This window comes from Strix uralensis, chromosome 28 (assembly GCF_047716275.1).
Source record: "Strix uralensis isolate ZFMK-TIS-50842 chromosome 28, bStrUra1, whole genome shotgun sequence".
NCBI lineage: Eukaryota > Metazoa > Chordata > Aves > Strigiformes > Strigidae > Strix > Strix uralensis.
Genome location: NC_133999.1, coordinates 112225 through 129606, shown reverse-complemented (window position 1 = coordinate 129606; position 17382 = coordinate 112225). Strand labels below are relative to the sequence as shown.

The window sequence follows — 17382 nt, the reverse complement described above, 5'->3', positions numbered from 1 at the left end:
TAGTGCCAGGGGAGAAGCGAGGGGAAGAGGCCTCAGCACCGCTTCCCAGCTCCGCGACCCCGAGGTCGAAACCGCCGCCTCCTTCCCTCCTCTAGCGAGCGGCCGGCAGCCCGACAGCCCCACAACCCCTTACCGGAGAGCGCACGGCAGGCTGAGCGAGCCCAGCCACCGACCTCCGCCAGGCGAGAGCCGCTCGGCTCTGCCGAGCGGCCCTAGCAACCGTTGCGACTCACCAACAAAACTAAGGCACGGCCGCGATTCTTTTCAAATCTGACCAATGGCAGAGCTCGGCGCCGTCACGCGACCGCCGGCGAGGGAGGGCGGACGTTGCCGCGGCGAAAGGCTCGGCGGGAAATGTAGTCTGGGGGGGGCACGCGGCGGGGCCGGGCCGGGCCGGGCCGGGCAGCCCGGCTGGCGGTGCGGGGGGGAGGTTTCCTCTGAGGCGGCGGCTGGGCTTCGCAGTGGGGGCGCGCTGCGCTGCGAGGGGTGTTCTCTGAGGCTTCTGTGTTGCAGGCACCCAGAGTATGGAAATGTACGGATTTAGGTAACAAAAATCACCATAAGTTTCTCTTTAGACTCAGACAGGAATTCTTTGAACTTTAATAAAGAATGTCTGCCTGTTTTAAATTGAAATAAAAGGAAAAGTAACTTGAAAGTAGTCAATAACTACCAAAACCAAACGTTTGTCTTTCATTTGAAGAAAATGCCAGCTAGTGCAAGCAATTCTGTAAAAGAATAATTCTACACAGATCCTGTATCAGCTGCTTTGATGAGGTTGTCTTTAAGATTATATCCCATCTTTCGTTAAACAGAGGTTGTGTCGTATCAGTAAGAGATGTGTGCTTGATTTCAGTTCAGATGCAGACCATGTTGCAAGAGTCGGTGTGTTTTAACAGCAGAAAGTGATGCGATTTTGGATTTGAAATTGCTTGCCAAACAAAACCGAAAAGCTCTTGTAGACATTCTTTAAGACTTAGGCTAACTTTTTTAAAAGTATTTTAGTTTCTATCCTGAACAGAACAGTGAATTCAAACTACTGAACTAACCTAATGCCAAACCACCTTTTTCATACCAGGAAGGGACTGAGAATGGTTCTCAAATAAAGGGGAAAATTAGCTCCTGCGAGCAAACCTGAAAGTTGTTCTCTTCTACTTGTTGAAAAGGAAAACTGAAGATCTTCTCGGAATATTTTTCAAGGTATATTCCTAAAAATGTTGGGTGCTGTTTTCTGCAGAACTTGGGGCATAACAAAGCTCATAGTACAAGCAGTATTTTGGTTTTGTTTGAATATTAGATTTCTGAAACTGATTTTAAAATACTGCACATGCTGCGTAATTTAAACTAGTATCTCAAAGGACTACCATCAACATACTAAAAGAGCAAAACACAATCTAACATGTGCTCCTAGCCTCACACAAACCATGATAAAGAAAACATTACATCAGCATAACCAACCCAGCCTGTTTTGGAGTGGGAGATGATGAAACTCTATCTATGTAAATAACCTATATGGCTTTTCACCAATATATTCTCCTTAAAGTAGTTTATGCAAGGACAGCCAGTTGCAACAAAAATATCTGCTGCCAAAAGTGTTAACTCATTAGCTCCTGAAATTTGATTATGTTTCTTTTTAAGTCCTCTATAACTTGTGGAGCAAGGTTGCCACTCTGCAAGGGGAAAAGATTTTTTTTATGAATTACTTGTTACAGCTCTCATCATTACCCTTAGAAACTTATGCTCCTTATATTTGGGACAGGATTGAAAAGTTGTGGATAGTCTCCTCATCAGAGTGATGAGATGATGCCCTCTGAGACAGCGTATCTCGGGTAGCTTTTACACTGCTGTCAGAAGAAATTAGAGACACAGTCAACACTTCTGGGACTTGGCCCAGCATCCTTCAGCACATCTGAGCAGCAGCCAAACCAGAACTGGCTTCAGCGTCTTTGTACTCAACTCATCTTCCCCGGGGAACTGACAAAGCACTTCAGTTTCCCCTCAGCACTCCTGGTTCTGCTGCGCTTCCCTGTGCCCTGACAGCGCTGCCTTCCCATCCTGGTTGGAGGAGAGTCCTTCTTCTGCAGGGCTTGTTTGGAGCTGACTGGCAGGAAAGCTCCCGTTCCTTGTCACAGAGGTGCCTTGGAGGAAAATGGTGTGCTGCGTTACCTTCTTGGTAGTCTGCCATATCAGCCCCTTTTCACCTGTCTTTCAGGGCAGTGCGTGTCATTGATCTTGTGATTTGCACAGTCCTGTGGGTGCATTTCACACTGCCTTTAATTTGAACCTATATAGTGGTACCCTCGTTGGCCCAGTGCCATCAATTGCCTTCAGGTGACATTATTTCTAAGTCATATACAGCTGATTTTGTGAACTCATGACTTTGCAGGCTGTTGATTTGTGCATTCTTCTTTACTGATATAGGTATATTTTCCTTTATGTCTTTTAAGCAATAAGCTGCTTCTTCAGTGTCACATTTCCCAGTTCATCCAATATATTTTTTCCACAGCTGACTTTCAATTCTTCAACTATTTGCTTGTTTCCTGCTCAAGATTAGCTTTAAAGGCACAAACTTAAGAGAAAAATGACTTGAGTTTGTCCGTGTAATTGTTGTGCATCAGCGTGCATACGTTCAAGCCTTCCCTTGAACCGAGGGGCGCAGAGGCAGTCACTGGCAAGCAGACGATATTCACGTTGCGGTCCGGTGTCAGTCGGCCAGCACAGCGTCTCTTCCTTCAAAGGGACCTGAACTTACGTCAAATTAACGACGGGAGACAAGGTGACGGGGCCCGGAGCGCGAGGCCCGCCGTAACGTCCAGCCGTAGCACCTCGGCCCCACCGTCAAGGCCCCACCGGCCCCGCTGGCCCGGCAGCGCTGGCGGAAGCCGCCTCGGCGCGAAGCGAGGCCACAGACCACCCGCCGCCGCCCCGACCCCGCCGGGCCCTCGCACCCAGCCCCGGCAGAAGGCGCCCGGCCTGGGGGCTGCCGCGGGCGCTCCCCAGCTCGGGAGGCGTCACCCCGGGGGCAGGTGACGGCGTCGAGGCCCAGGAGATCCGAGCGGGGCTGGGCGTCCCCGGCCGGGAGCAGGCGGGGTCCAGCCCTGCAGGGTGGGGGGCGGCTGGCTGGAGCCCCACGGCGGTGTGGGGCCGGAGCCGCAGCCGTCCCCGGCGGTATCTGTAGTCGGGGCCCTTTCCCCAGGGGCAGGGGCTTTCTGCCAGCCGCCGGCCTCCAAATGCTGCGGCTGTTTCGTGGGTAATTTGGTTAACTGAGTAATTGCGGGAGTTCGGGCAGGGTGGGAGGAAGGAGTTGGCGGATGGTCATGAGGCCGCTCCCTTGAGGTGCTCTGGAAGCATAAAATACAGTCTGGAAAATGAATCCCAGACCCACCGGCAAAGAGGGGGCTTGAGCAGCACATGGCAGTGTGAAATAGCCAGCTGGGGGCCTGGGGAGGAAGGAGGGGATCGCTGATGGGCTGCTGGAGGCAAGCCATAGCACCTGGTGCTGGACTCGGGCCTTGACACTTGGCCTCTGGCGGCTTCCCAGCGCCAGGGCTGGCTGCTGTGGCAAGTAAGGTGTTGGGGTTGCCTGTTGCCCTGTGGTCGTTTAAAGTCATTCACTGAGAAGAGAAGAGACAGGGAGCTCACAGCTGGAGGCATGGTTGTGTTAAGGCATGTTTAGGTACTGCTGCATGTGTGCTTTTCATAGATGCATTGAGGCCACCTGGTCCCATGACAGGGTTTTGTGTTATAAAAATGTGCTACATGTGCTCAGCATATAATTTTCAAATCTTCATAGCTTCATTTGAAAGCATGTACATGGCAAACATAGTATTACTCCTTGAGCAGGAGCTGTATTGTTTTGTATTGTATAGAAGAACTATATTTACTAAGATGTATGTTGTTCAATTTGAATAACTCAAGACTTAGTCCTTGGAAAGAGTGCAACTGAGACAAAAAAGCTATTGCTGTTTCTCCCTCCACCCTGGTTATTCATTCTACCCTTTGATTTATTGCATAATTCTCTGATGAGCTAAAGAGATCATTTCAGCTTTAACCAACCTTTTAATCTTGTAATTAAACCAAATAGTTTCAAAATCGATTATTCTCTGCAATACGGTAATATAAATGATTACTGTTTTGAAGGTCAGATCTAGCATTTTGAAATCAGAAACTTCTATCTCTCATCAACAGGCTTAAAAATGTACCTGAAAACATAATTGTGTGTCTTGGATCATTACGCTTACCAAGTGTATGAGTGTACTTAGGTTCTCAGGTCACTTTAATTCGAACAGCTCTTAAAGAAGCGTGTGTAACCAAGTGCCTCACAGTAATAGTGTTCTATACTGGCTCTAGCAACTAAAATAAGTGAATGGCTTGGATATTTTGAGGAATTAGTAATGCAGTTTTTTTCAGTATTAGTGTGCTGTATATTTTTTACATCCATCCATCCATCCATCCATCCATCCATCCATCCATCCATCCATCCATCCATCCATTTAAATCTTTTGTTACTATGATTAGGAAGCTTTTCAAGGCAGGATCATTAGGGCCTTCCATTAGTGCAGTTGTACTCATGTTTGCCTAATACAGTGCATTCTTAACCTCACAGGAGCTTTTTAACATCATCACAGCATAAATGATGATAAAGTATGTTTCTTAAATGTTTCTGTGACATACCCTACTCATTTAAACTGCCAATCTGGAGTAAAATTTAATAGACTCTCAAGATGAATAATAATTGAGAAATATTTTGTGTATGTATGTGCGTATATATATATTTATATGTTTTACTACCAAAGGAAACTGAAGCTTTACTAACTGGAGGGGAAAAAAACCCAACTTTTATTTTTCTTCTGCGTTTTCTAGGGTCTTTCTGTAACTCTGGCACAGATGCTGTAAGACCACCAGTGATGGCTAAGTATTTTACTTCTTTATTGCTGAAAGGGGCTGAAGCATTTAGACAGGAGTTGGCTGATCAGGCCAAACAACACAGTATCACAGTAGTCAATGTAACAGCAAAAGTGGCCTCCGTTGGAGAAAATGGTAAGAACTGTTTTCACATTGTGACACAAGTATTTGTCCTGTAAATGTTTTGTCTGTTTGATTCATTTTGTTTGTCAGTGTCAATGTCTGATGCAATTTGTTGTCAAATGTCAAAACATTCAGTCTGTTTTGTCTGACTGATTCATAGTCATGTAGCAAATAGCTTAGCTATCAGGTATTTAAGATACATGTTGTGAATAGTAAAACTATTGTTTAAAAAATATACGGTCAAAGGTTTTTTTGTGAAAGTGTATTTATACAAGAAAAGATGACTGCTCTTAAATTGCGTGCTGTCTTATTTTTAAGAAAAGTCTGCATAGATGGCTTTTCCGTAGAACTGGTTGCTAAATATAGTTTCTGGGGCATTTGTGATGTGCCCCAGAAAATTAACTCCATCCCAGCCAGAGCCGGTACACTGTCTCACTTTGGGTTGTGATCATGCTGAATCATGTAAACCAGGCATTTTTGAGTTACTGGTAATCACATAACTGAAAACCTTGCCATAGAAAGCACAAGCAGAAAGAGTGACAGTTGGTATCAACTAGGTGTGTAATATTCTTCTCTCCTAGCCGACATTCTACTGATGTCTCAGGACATACTGTTAGAAATAGCTATACAGCTGGAATAATAAATCGAATCCTGTACTTAGAGAAGTCAGTATGAGCTTTGCCGCTGTTTTCACACAGCCATCTTAGTTTTCCTATGGGTTTCAAGGTTACATCCTTTGGACATAAAAATAGAGTGGTATGGTTAATGCAGAAGGACAGATACAGTACAGGAACACTGGCTACTTCAGAAAATGTTTTTTATATGTGCTGCTTATATTTCATGAAGGGTGTTTGAACTGTGTATCCAAATATTGTTTGGTTCCCTAAAATGTCCCCTTTTTTCTTTTTCTTTTTCTTTTTCTTTTTTTTTAATTTCTAAACCTATGCCTATGTTCTGCAAATATTTGCATAATGTCTTTTTATCTCTAAGTCTGGGACTAGGCCTGTTTTGCACTTTTTGCCATACATGATGTTAATTATTTTTTTTTGCAGACAGTATGTTAGCTTGAAACCTCCAGGTTAAGGGCTGGGCATGAATTCCAAATCTTACTAGTAAAACTATTTCTCTCCATGTGTTGTTGATTCTTTTTCAATCATCCACAGAGCTGTGTAAATACCAACATGGGTAACCATTATTTAAAGGTAAAAATCTCAGGATTGACTTTCCTGAAATGAAACATATGTTTGAATTTTATTTCAACTGAGGTTTCAGAAGTTTTATTTCAGTTCCGGGCTGCTTATGGAAATTCTTCATGGTGTAAGAAATTCAAGCTTTAATCCTTAGGATTACTTTTTTGAGAATACTGTTTCTTCTTTTGTAGTGTTATATAAAACAGAGGCTGTAAATAGCTGTCTAATGGTCCCAGAGCCCTCAGAACAGCCCAGAAAACTTTACCAAAGGCATTCTGTTGCTCGTTACATTCTCAACTGTTGCTGTCCTCTTACTAGAAGCTTAACAAGATAAATAAATTGGAACATGAAGTCAATACATATCTAGAGTCATGCCATTCTGAAATGGGGAAACTGGCCAAGATACCAAGATATATCTAAATAAATATCAGATATTTATCTGATAGCTGAAGAAACTGAAAGATCTCCACTAAAGGGGGGTGTGTGTGTACATATATATATATATATATATAGTTCTGTGTAGAAGCCAGAAGACTGGACACTTCTGTGTCTCAAAAATATAAGGTGCCTCAAAAAGATGTGGTTCAAGAGTAAGAAGCTTACTGCTCATGTAACATGGGCTAAATCCAAGGAGCAGGATATGTTACAGTGCAGCCATTACAGTATTTCAGTGTAGTATTACTCATCTTTCTGGCTCTGACACCCAAGACAGAGCTTCTTTTATCCTTGGCAAGTGTCAACTGTCTGTCTTGACCTCAGAAACTAGTGCCATTCTCTGATGTTATGTACCATTCCTCGGAATGTCATCATGGTTTTGGGCACTCAGGGCTTCTCCTTGAACTTAAGTGAAGATGTGACTGGAGTGGGATAGTCATGCCACTGACCTTCAGATGTTTTAACTTGGGCTTCCTGTAGAGCCAGTGGTGAGAAATGCTCAGAATAGTTTCAGGCCTAAGTTAAACTCTTGTTCTTTCCAGTTATGCTACATGGTACAGCTAAGCAATATAACCATAACCTGAATTGCCCCCTGGAGGAACCTTGCTTTCTAGCCGCTTAGTTTAGATGTTAAATTTAATGTCTAATATTGGGTAACACAGTTATCCTAAAGCATGATAAAAGGGCAAGGAATTAACATTTAGAAAACAAATTTCTTAACCAGTCACATCTTTAAAGGACTTGAAAATAATGGCTCTTTGACAATAACAAATGGCCCAGGGCATTTCCTGTTTTGGTCTGAGCTCATCTTCCTTTTTTTTTCTTTTGTAAGCTTATGTTTTAGTAGTATTTCAGGCTGGCCATTGCCCATCCTGTAGGAAAAACAGAAGGCAGGGAGCTTAATACACACTAGACATCTGCCCTGCATAGAATGAAGTCATACTCCTGAAAAGAAGAGCCTGTATTTGTGCCATGCGATGGGACTACAGTGTTCTTTGCAGTCCTTGAAGAGAAGCACAGTCTTCTTCCCTGAAAGTGCACCAGCAGATGAAAGATGATGAAAACTCATGAAGTCTCTGTTGCTTCTCAAAGGGTTGATTAATGAGCAGCTAGTTTTTTAAACATGTTTTTATACCATTATTTTCAGCCAAATCAGCAAGTAGATCCATGTGGCCAAACAGGTGCTGGGACAGCAGAAGAGCAGGCAGAAATGCTGGTGGGACAAAAGAGCAGGGCTGCTTCTCATCTATTAGGCAGTCTTAGATTGGCTAAATTGCTTCTGAAGTTGCATCTTTGGCAATTCTTCAGCAAGGAGTCAAATATGCAGGAGGCTGGCTGGATTGCAGCCTTTGGGCATATCCAGACTTGCAGAGTTAGAGAGAGTATTTCCAAATGTTGTTCAGCATAAAGTTCTCCATTTAATGCTGCCCTGATGTTGTCACAACATGCTGCAGCCAAGGATGAGAAGAGTTTTGAAGCAGGCCAGGCTTCCTTACTGAAAGTTTGCTCACAGCTGAAATCTGAAGAAATTGAAAGGTTTCCACTGAAATGATGAGTGTTACCAAGCACTGGCTGATCTGACCCTCTGTAGTCAGAATAAACCCCATTTTGCAAAAACTGAGCTGTAAACAGCAAAATTCTGTTGTTAGTAATTCAGTTTTGTGCATCTGAGTTTCCCTTTGCTGTTTCAACAGATTATAGGATCTGACTGCAGTTCCAGTCAGGTGCTTTTGTATAGTGTTGCCAAGTACTGTCATGTACTGCATCATGTATGGGGGTGCACTGAAGAATACACAGACATTTATAAAGCACCGTAAGATCTTTCTGGGTGAATGGTGTTATAAACCTAAGATAATTATTCCAACAATCCAAAAATTCTGTATAAAGCAGATTTTGGCATTGTGAAAAGAAACAAAACATGCAACAATTTAGGGGTAAGGGAGGAATCCTTTTATTTTAAGGATAATATTAGTATAAAGTTAGAAATGAGTAATTTTCTAACTCATTTCTAACTGGGTGACTCATGCTCTTGGCAAATTAATTATCCAAGACAAATGATTCAGAAATAGATGCTATAGTTTTATTATTTTTTTAATCAGATGGCTATTGCTGTTACAAATAAACATGAGGCTTGATTTCAGGTATAACAAATGTAGCTATACGCTGCAAATTATGCCACAGTGCTGCTTGAGTATGTGTTACACATGCCAATTTTTCTTATCTGATGTTTTGGTTTCAGTTTTAGGTGAATGCTGTAGTAGCTACTGGGTGTCTAAAGCAGCTGTGGCCACCAAGAATCTCAGCAGTGAACTTTGACAAGGGAAGTCTAATGTGGTATGTATTTCTTTCCATACAGGAACTGTGATTTATTAAAGCCTCATCACAGGAACATTCCTATGAACAAACTTTTCACCTCAGAATTCTTAATAAATTGTTTGATGAATATTATTGAGAACATTGACATGGGGATGATAGAAGATCCATGCCATCTTTGCTTGGGATGGATATATTGTATTGTTGGCTGTAACCCCCTGTCTCTGTTCTCTTTCTTTTTTTCTCCCTGCCCTGCCCCTCCTCCTTGGCTGCAGTTTGTAAGGGAATATCACAATGCAGGTCTGATCTGTTGAAACCACAGCTAATGCCCATGCCTGCCTCTGATGGGAAGAGAACACAGACCACAAGTTTGGGATTTCTAGCCTCTTTTTAGGCAAGTCTGTTGCTTATCTTCCCCTTTGCCCCCCAGTTCCCTTTGTTTCTGCCCTTCCTCTGTATCATTAATTCATATCAAAGTTCAGTGTTATTGGTTGCTGGGAACGCAGTTTCATTTGGCTATACGTACACTCTTCCCTAAAAAAAGTCAGATACTACCTCCACATTGCATGTTCATCGTGCAGTGAAAATACGGAGCATGATTTTATTGTAGTAGTTCTGAATGATTTTCAGCTGAAGTAATGAAGAGGAAAGTCAGGCACATTTTTGTGAGGGGTTCATGTTTCTCAACTATGATTCTTAAATTGGAAGTTTTGAGTTTTTAATAACATTAGAAATTATTCATGTTCATTGCAGATACCTATACATCCTTATTCTTAAAAGGTAGGATATTTGCTAGCATAGCTGAAATTATTCCTGTAGTGAGACAGGAGAATGTCTAAGGAAAACTGCATTGAGTAATAGTTTCTATTCTCTTTATTTTGTTCAGTTGTAAATATAGTAGACAACAGATGAAATAGCTATTGACGTAGAGAATAACACAAATTACGTCAAACAAGGACTTCAAACAGCGTGTTTTGAGGTCAGTAACCTGTGTGCCTAGAACTTTGGTCACACTGGTGACAGCCAGCTGACATAACTTATGTGGATGTACATGCAAAGATAAATAGGTAGCTTTTTGCTGAATTTTCCAAGCAGAACAGCAAGATGTCAGTGAAGGTGTATGTTTCTAATAGGCTCAAGGTGCTTCAACAAAGGAAGCTGTTATAGGTAAATTCTCAAATTGATGTGAGACAGGGCCAATAAAAATTCCAATTGTTTATTTAGCAAGCGGCAACAAGCAAAACAGCGCTGGGCGGCCGGGGAGTTCAACTCCACCAATGGCGCGCACTTTCGAAGTTTTTTCGTCTTGCTTATGTGTTACAAAGTGATGTATATTAATGAAACTCTCATATATATTCATAATCTATCCCCGCCTACCCCCGCTTCATATTTTAATGAGGTTTCTCTGCGCAGTAAACTTCAACAGTTCTGGGCGGTGGTCGCAGAGTCCTGAATAGTGGTCGTAGAGATGAAGTATCTCCTCTTCCTCGCCGTTGAACTTTTCACCCCAAGGTTCTGCGCAGCCTCTGTAGTTCTCTGACATGTCTCTGCTTGCCTCTTGTCTCTACATGTCTCTGTTAAAGCTCTGATAAGGACGCACCACTATATCTTCTACCTACCCCCTACACAGCCTTGATTTATTATGTTAGTTAAGCTAAGCGCTTTCTGTTAGTCGGTTAGTTTTATACAATGTAGCAATATTAGCTTTACATAGCTCAGGTGGTGATTTACTTCTCCATTGTTTTAACTGAATTTGATGAATAAATAGTTTACTATCTATCACAGAAGCCAATACTGATGAGTTAACTTGCTGAAACTGCAAGAGGTTTTTTTTGCTTGTTTGTTTGGTTTTTATACCTAAATGGATCCTGTTTTCAATAAACAGCATGAAGGAGGAGTCTTTCCAGGGCTCTGCCATATCAAATAGAAGACAGCATGTTCTGTCTGATGAAATGTAGGTTTGACTGCTAATCGGCCAACGCAAAGCACTGCTAAATTAATAGCCAATTTTGCTGAGAATACAACTTCTCAGGAACTGAAGGTGTTTCCTGAATCTGTGACTGGCTGAGAAAAATGGGAATTCCTTTTAAGAAAATCAGGATATTCTGATTTTTTCAAACAGAAGTCTTTCATATTTCCATGTCAGCACTGATCCTGCCTAGGCAAATGAGTTAAAAATCGGAGAATGACTCTGGAATACTGCAACTGAATTTTCCAGTTGGGTGTCGCAGTTGAGACGGACACGACAAACATCAGATTGTGTGAAAGCGACCAAAATGGCTGCAAAAGCCCCTTTATTGTTTTAACAAGCTTTTTTATAACCTTCTTCAAAGTAGGTGTTCATACAGGATTGGTTTACTTTAGTAACTAACAGTTCACGATTGGGTGATAGTTTCTCGCCTGAATCGTCAGGACAGTTCTTCTTATCTTAGTTCTCTAATCTTGTTTCCATGGCACTTCTCAGGACTTTCTCGCCTCTCATGGATACACTGGAATTTCTTCAAGGTTAAATTCTTCTTCAGTTAGACTAGAGGCAGACCCGCTGCCTCCCCCGACAATTCCCCCTTTTTGTATTTGTGCTAGAAATATTGCAGAAGCAGTCTTCTGCAGGGCCCTTTGCAGAAGACTGACAAGACATGGCAACATCAAAGCACAGTCACAATTACCAAGATCATGACCCCCACAGTTTTGACCAGAGATATCAACCATCCAGAAAGTCCCCATCCTTTAAACATCCTTGTAAGCCAATCCAATCCGTCCTCTTCTGTTAGACGCCTCACACCATCCTTCAGCTGCTGTATACTTTTAAAAATAGATTCTGAGTGGTCAGACAAATTCATGCAACACATTCCTTCAAAATCTTCACATCCATGTCCTTGCGCTAAAAGCAAAAAGTCAATTGCAGCCCTGTTCTGTAAAGTAGCATGTCTAACACTATCAACATCAGTTAAAAGGCCACTTAAAGCTAAAGAAGTAGCGTTAGTCTGTTTGCTAAGCCAACATCCCAACTTATTCAAAGTCGTTAAGGCATTTGCAACACCAACTCCTGGTGCCAATATGGAGGCCGTTATGATCTGGCCTGGATTCCAGAATTCAACGTTATCTCGACAAGAACTTTCAAACCGATGAACGGTCCTTGGGACTCGCTTATGTTTTCGAGTCATATTCAGAATCATTGACACATTTGGTGTTAATAACGTGAGACGTCCGAGGCTACACGGGCCTCCATTCAGTTTAGATGGGACGCCTCCCCAGGCACGATCTCCACAGATTAGAAACACACCAGGAGGTAATGCAAGAGGAACAGCAAAAGATCGTGAGATGTTAGTCGAAGTATAATTGCACCAAGCAGTTGAATTATGATAAGCAGCATTAGTTGCATTCACATTTTGCCCTCTCCGTGTGGTGTTATAGGAGTAATTAAAAAACACACAAGCATCCATTATAACAGAGCCTAGCAACTCTAGCTCTTGGGGTTCTTGCGTAACCTGTGGAAGGTGACTATATACACCATCCCAATTATCTGTACAATTTTTTGAAGAGTTGCAAAGAGAGAAAGCCTGAAGGGTTTGTGGGATTGGCCATGTGTCTACTGGCACTCCCACCAAACAGATGGAGAATGGATTTTCCGGGTTCGCAGTAGAAAGGCACAAGGTTTCTTGATGTGTCATATTTGCCAAAGTTACCCAGATATTCTGCTTGGGTTGTGGAACTACCCATCCTTCAGCCTGATGCAGGTTCCAGCACAGGCCGAACACACCGAGCAGGAACCCAGCGAGGGCCGGCATCTGTAGAGACACAAGCATAACCCCTGCCCCAGGTTAATAATTCACATGGTCCACTCCACTGGCCAGTAATTAGATCTCTAACTTTGATGTCTTTTTGCAAATCCTGTTTTGAAAAAAGAGAAGAGAAATGCTGAAAAAGAGGAGGTAAAGAAGAATTATCCCCGTAATGGAGAAAGTTAAGAACATAAACTGCTTTATCTAAACATGCCTGTGGTGGTTCCCCAATCATTCCCCCTTTTTGTTTTTGAAGCTGCCGCTTCAACGTACTATGTGCACGCTCAACAATTGCTTGTCCTGTTGGGGAATGGGGAATTCCTGTAACATGAGTAACACCCCACAAATTAAAAAATGTTTGAACCTTCTGTGAAATGTATGCTGGGCCATTGTCCATTTTTATTTGGTGTGGTACCCCAAGCATAGAGAAAGCCTTTTGGAAGTGTCGAACTACATCTTTTCCTGTCTCCCCGTTATGTGCTGTTGCTACTACGGCATGAGAATAAGTATCAATGGAAACATGAACATACTTCTGTCGGCCAAATTCATTTATGTGAGTAACATCACTTTGCCAAATCTGTAAAGCCTGCATACCTCTGGGGTTAGTACCAAAATATACTGGTGTGTGAGTTCCTTGGCAGTCAGGGCAGGCGGCTACAATAGACCGAGCTTCCGCATGAGACAAGCCGAACTGCCGTCGTAAAGCTCGATATCCTTGGTGAAAAAATTGATGTGATAATACAGCTTGTTGCTTTATGTTAGGAACAGTATTAAGAGCCATAGCGGAAACAAGAGCATCTGCTCTGGCATTACCTTCTGTATAAAATCCTGGTAAAGTGGTATGACTACGGATGTGCATGATAAAATAAGGTTCTGTCCGTAGTTGAATACTTTTCCAGAGTTCTAAAAGTACATCAAATAATAATTGATTGTCTGACATGGTCAAAACCACTTTGTCTAGTCTAGAAACTAAGTTAGCTACATACGCTGAGTCAGTTACAATATTTACAGGAACAGAAAAAATAGAAAAAACAACAGCCATTGCACATAGCTCTACTACTTGTGGAGAACCATTTTGATATACTACTTTGTTGTTCCAGTTGTTGTTTTCATACCATACTACTGCTGCTTTACCTGTTTTTCCTGAGCCATCTGTAAAAACAGTAGGGCCGTTCACTGGTTCTGGGCGGCTTAAATTTTTTTGACCAAATGGTATTTCTCGAGCAAATTTCAGTAGCGGATGTGACGGCAGGTGATATGACACCTGTCCTTGAAAACCCGCCATGGCTGCCTGTAGTTCATAATTATTTGCCAAGCACCATTCAAAATACCAATTCTGAACAGGTAAAACAATCTTAGCTGGGTCACGCCCTGTTAGTTCTGTACATCGTTTTCTGGCTTTTATGATTACATCAGCAATAAGCTCAAACAGTCCAGGAGCAGTTTTTCGTGGTCGGAATGACAGAAACATCCATTCTAGAATGTGCAGTGGGTCATCCCACTCAGAATTCCACTGCACCAAAGCACCAAATGGTACAGTTTTGTCAATTAGTACAAAGAGTTGCACCAATTGAGACAGATCTATTCGAGAAACAAATTTCTCGTGTATAGATCGTTCCACCATGTGAATTACCTTTAATGCTTCCTCAGTTAATACTCTGGGTTCTGTTGGATCATTGGAATTTTTTAATAATTCCAATAAAGGTTGCAGTTGTGAATTGGTCAGTCCGAGATAGGGTCTAATCCAATTCAGAGATCCCATTAACTTCTGTACATCATTAAGGGTTTTAACTTCAAGGTTAAGTTTCACAGGTTGAGGCATTACCTGCCTACCTGTGACTGTTAGTCCTAAATACTTCCAGGGTTCTACTTTCTGCACCTTTTCAGGGGCGATAACTAATCCATAGTGTTGTAATGAATTTCTAGTCACATTCTCCATGTCATTCAACTGCTCCTTGTTGTTTGATGCTAACAGGATGTCATCCATGTAATGGTAACAATAACTGGTAGGGAATCTTTCCCTTACAGGTGACAAAGCTTGTGCCACAAACCATTGACAAATTGTTGGTGAATTTTTCATGCCCTGCGGCAGAACTTTCCATTGATATCTTTTTGCAGGTTCTGCATGATTGACAGAAGGCACAGAGAATGCAAATTTTTCCCTGTCTTGACAAGCTAATGGTATTGTAAAAAAACAATCCTTGAGATCCATGACAATGATTTCCCAATCTTGAGGGATCATGGCCGGTGAAGGCATGCCTGGTTGTAGAGCCCCCATCGTGGCCATGACAGCATTGATCTGCCGCAGGTCATGCAAAAATCGCCATTTTCCTGATTTCTTTTTTATCACAAACACTGGAGTATTCCAGGGGCTCTGAGAGGGTTCAATGTGTCCAGCAGCTAGCTGTTCTGCCACCAATTCTTGCAGGGCCTTTAATTTCTCCATTGGTAGGGGCCACTGATCCACCCACACAGGGTTATTCGTTAACCAAGTTAAAACAAGCGTGGGTTGCCTAACACCCTGCAGCACAGTGGCCCCCGTTAAAAATCCGTAGTAATCTTCACCCCCCACTGTGACAAGCAATCTCTCCCCCATAGATTGAGGGGAGCTGCTGTCACATATGGTTTAACGACTGCTTGTTGGCCCTCAGGATTGGTGATCAGAATTGCCGTAGCTGCTGTTCTTGCTCGTGCGGAGCCTCCCAGCCCCACTACCCCTGTGTCCACATCCTCTGTTGGCCAGGTGGATGGCCACAGATAGTTAGAAATAATAGTCACATCGGCGCCCGTATCTAGGAGCCCCGCAAGCCTTACTGTAGTCAGTGAATGTCCATGATTTGACAGCGTGCACGTCATATGTGGTCGAGATGATGAGACAGTCTGAGACCAGCACACTTGAGGGGGTCCTGTAGAACCGAAGCCTCCATCGCCTCGCAGTCGCTGTTCTGCTTTTGGGACACAACTCAAAAAAGGAACAAGTTGAGCAAGACGAGTACCTTTTGGAATCGTAACAGGTGGATAAAGGGTCGAAACTAATGCACAAATTTGACCCGTAAAGTCAGCATCAATGACTCCCACATGCACGATTAATCCGTTTAAGGTGCTACTTGATCTTCCTATAAGTAACGCACTCAGTCCTCGTCCTATGGGACCCCTCGCCTCAAGAGGGACCTTAACAATGTCTTTTGTAACTATAGTTATTGTGTCGGCAGTGGATACATCCAACCCTGCTGAGCCAGTAGTTGCGGCTGATAGCTGCTCACAGAGGGGATTTGACCTGCTGTCTGGAGGGGATTTGATGTCCTCGCGTGCCCTCTCGCACTCCTCTTGTGGTTTCCCTGTATCGGTTGCCCGTTAGCATGAAACTTGGAACGACATTGTTTCGCGAAATGTCCCGATTTCCCACATTTATTGCAATTAGTTCCTGGTGGGACAGTCATGGGCTGCTTGCCTGCCGACCTTCTGTTCGGGCAATTTACTTTCATATGACCGTCTTTACCACATCCAAAGCATTTTCCTGTATTTCGCATGTTCATGGCAGTAGCTAAAGCCGCCATTTTATGTTCCACTGTACCAACCTTTGAACATGCGGCCACCATGTCAGGAATAGAAGGATCTCCTGGTAAAGACTGTATTATCTTTTGGCAGTCCTCATTAGCATTATCCTTTGCTAGCTGTTTGCATAACATTTGTCTTAACGTTTCATCTTCTACCTGTTTCTCCAATGCAGCAGATATTTTTTCTACAAATTGCAAAAAGGGTTCTTTAGGACCTTGCCGGATAGCAATATACTTCTGTTTTGGAGCTGCCATTTCCATGGTTCGCTTTAATGCTGTAATCCCTATGTGTTGTGCCTGTTCAAGGACAATCGGAGGCCACGTAGCTTGCAGCTGAGGGTTACTAAATGGTCCCTCGCCAAGCAAGGCGTCTTCTCCGAGTCCTAACCTCGGATCGTCTTGTGGCAGTCGAGCATTATTTTGTGCAGCTGCTCGTGCCATCTGCCTCCAAGTAGATTGAAACACTTGTAATTGTACTGGCTGAAACAGCACTTGTGCGAGATGTGTAACATCATATGGACACAACAAATCTGTGCTGATTATTCGAATAAGTTGCATCACCTCAGGAGAATTGATTCCAAATTTCTGTGCTTTATTCTGCAAATCCTGCACCACCTTCCAACTGATCGGATTGTGCTCATCATGCTCATTTGTGCCTGCAACAGCTTTATAAACAGGGAATGCACCATAAGCCTCTGCTGCTATATCTACAGGCTTTGGACATGCCGGGGTTGGAGAGTATGGGCTGAGGCGTTCAACCAGATCCCAGTTGCCAGCCTCAGCAGCATACTTTCTAACTCCCTCCCAAAATCGATCAGGGGACCTTGGAATTACAGTTACTGTGGATGGAGGGAGAGTCCATGGCTGGGCTTTCTTCACCATGGGTTTATCTGTGATATGTAGAGTTTGTAAAGCCGTGGTTAAAGCTTCTTCTCCCTCACTTTCATTTTCGCTCTCGCTCTCTGGCTCTGTGTTACCCGCCCTATTTTCCTCCTCGGGGGGGGCTGATGGAATCACCCCTTCTGCTGCTGCGCCGCTAGGGGCCGCCGCTGCACCACTAGGTGGGGGGGGCTCCTCATC

The 17382-nt window shown here is 43.2% G+C and overlaps 2 long non-coding RNA genes across 2 annotated transcripts; one reads left to right on the top strand and one right to left on the bottom strand.

Annotated features, from left to right (window-relative positions):
- Positions 1-1084: 1084 nt before the first annotated feature.
- Positions 1085-9329, top strand: LOC141935712 (uncharacterized). Its single transcript, XR_012626613.1, has 4 exons — positions 1085-1197; positions 4861-5037; positions 8890-8984; positions 9239-9329. It is a non-coding gene; the product is annotated as an uncharacterized LOC141935712 (long non-coding RNA).
- A 1897-nt stretch (positions 9330-11226) lies between these two features.
- Positions 11227-12818, bottom strand: LOC141935681 (uncharacterized). The gene is made up of 2 exons (XR_012626606.1): positions 12650-12818; positions 11227-11844 (listed from the first exon to the last, which is right to left on the bottom strand). It is a non-coding gene; the product is annotated as an uncharacterized LOC141935681 (long non-coding RNA).
- Positions 12819-17382: the final 4564 nt, after the last annotated feature.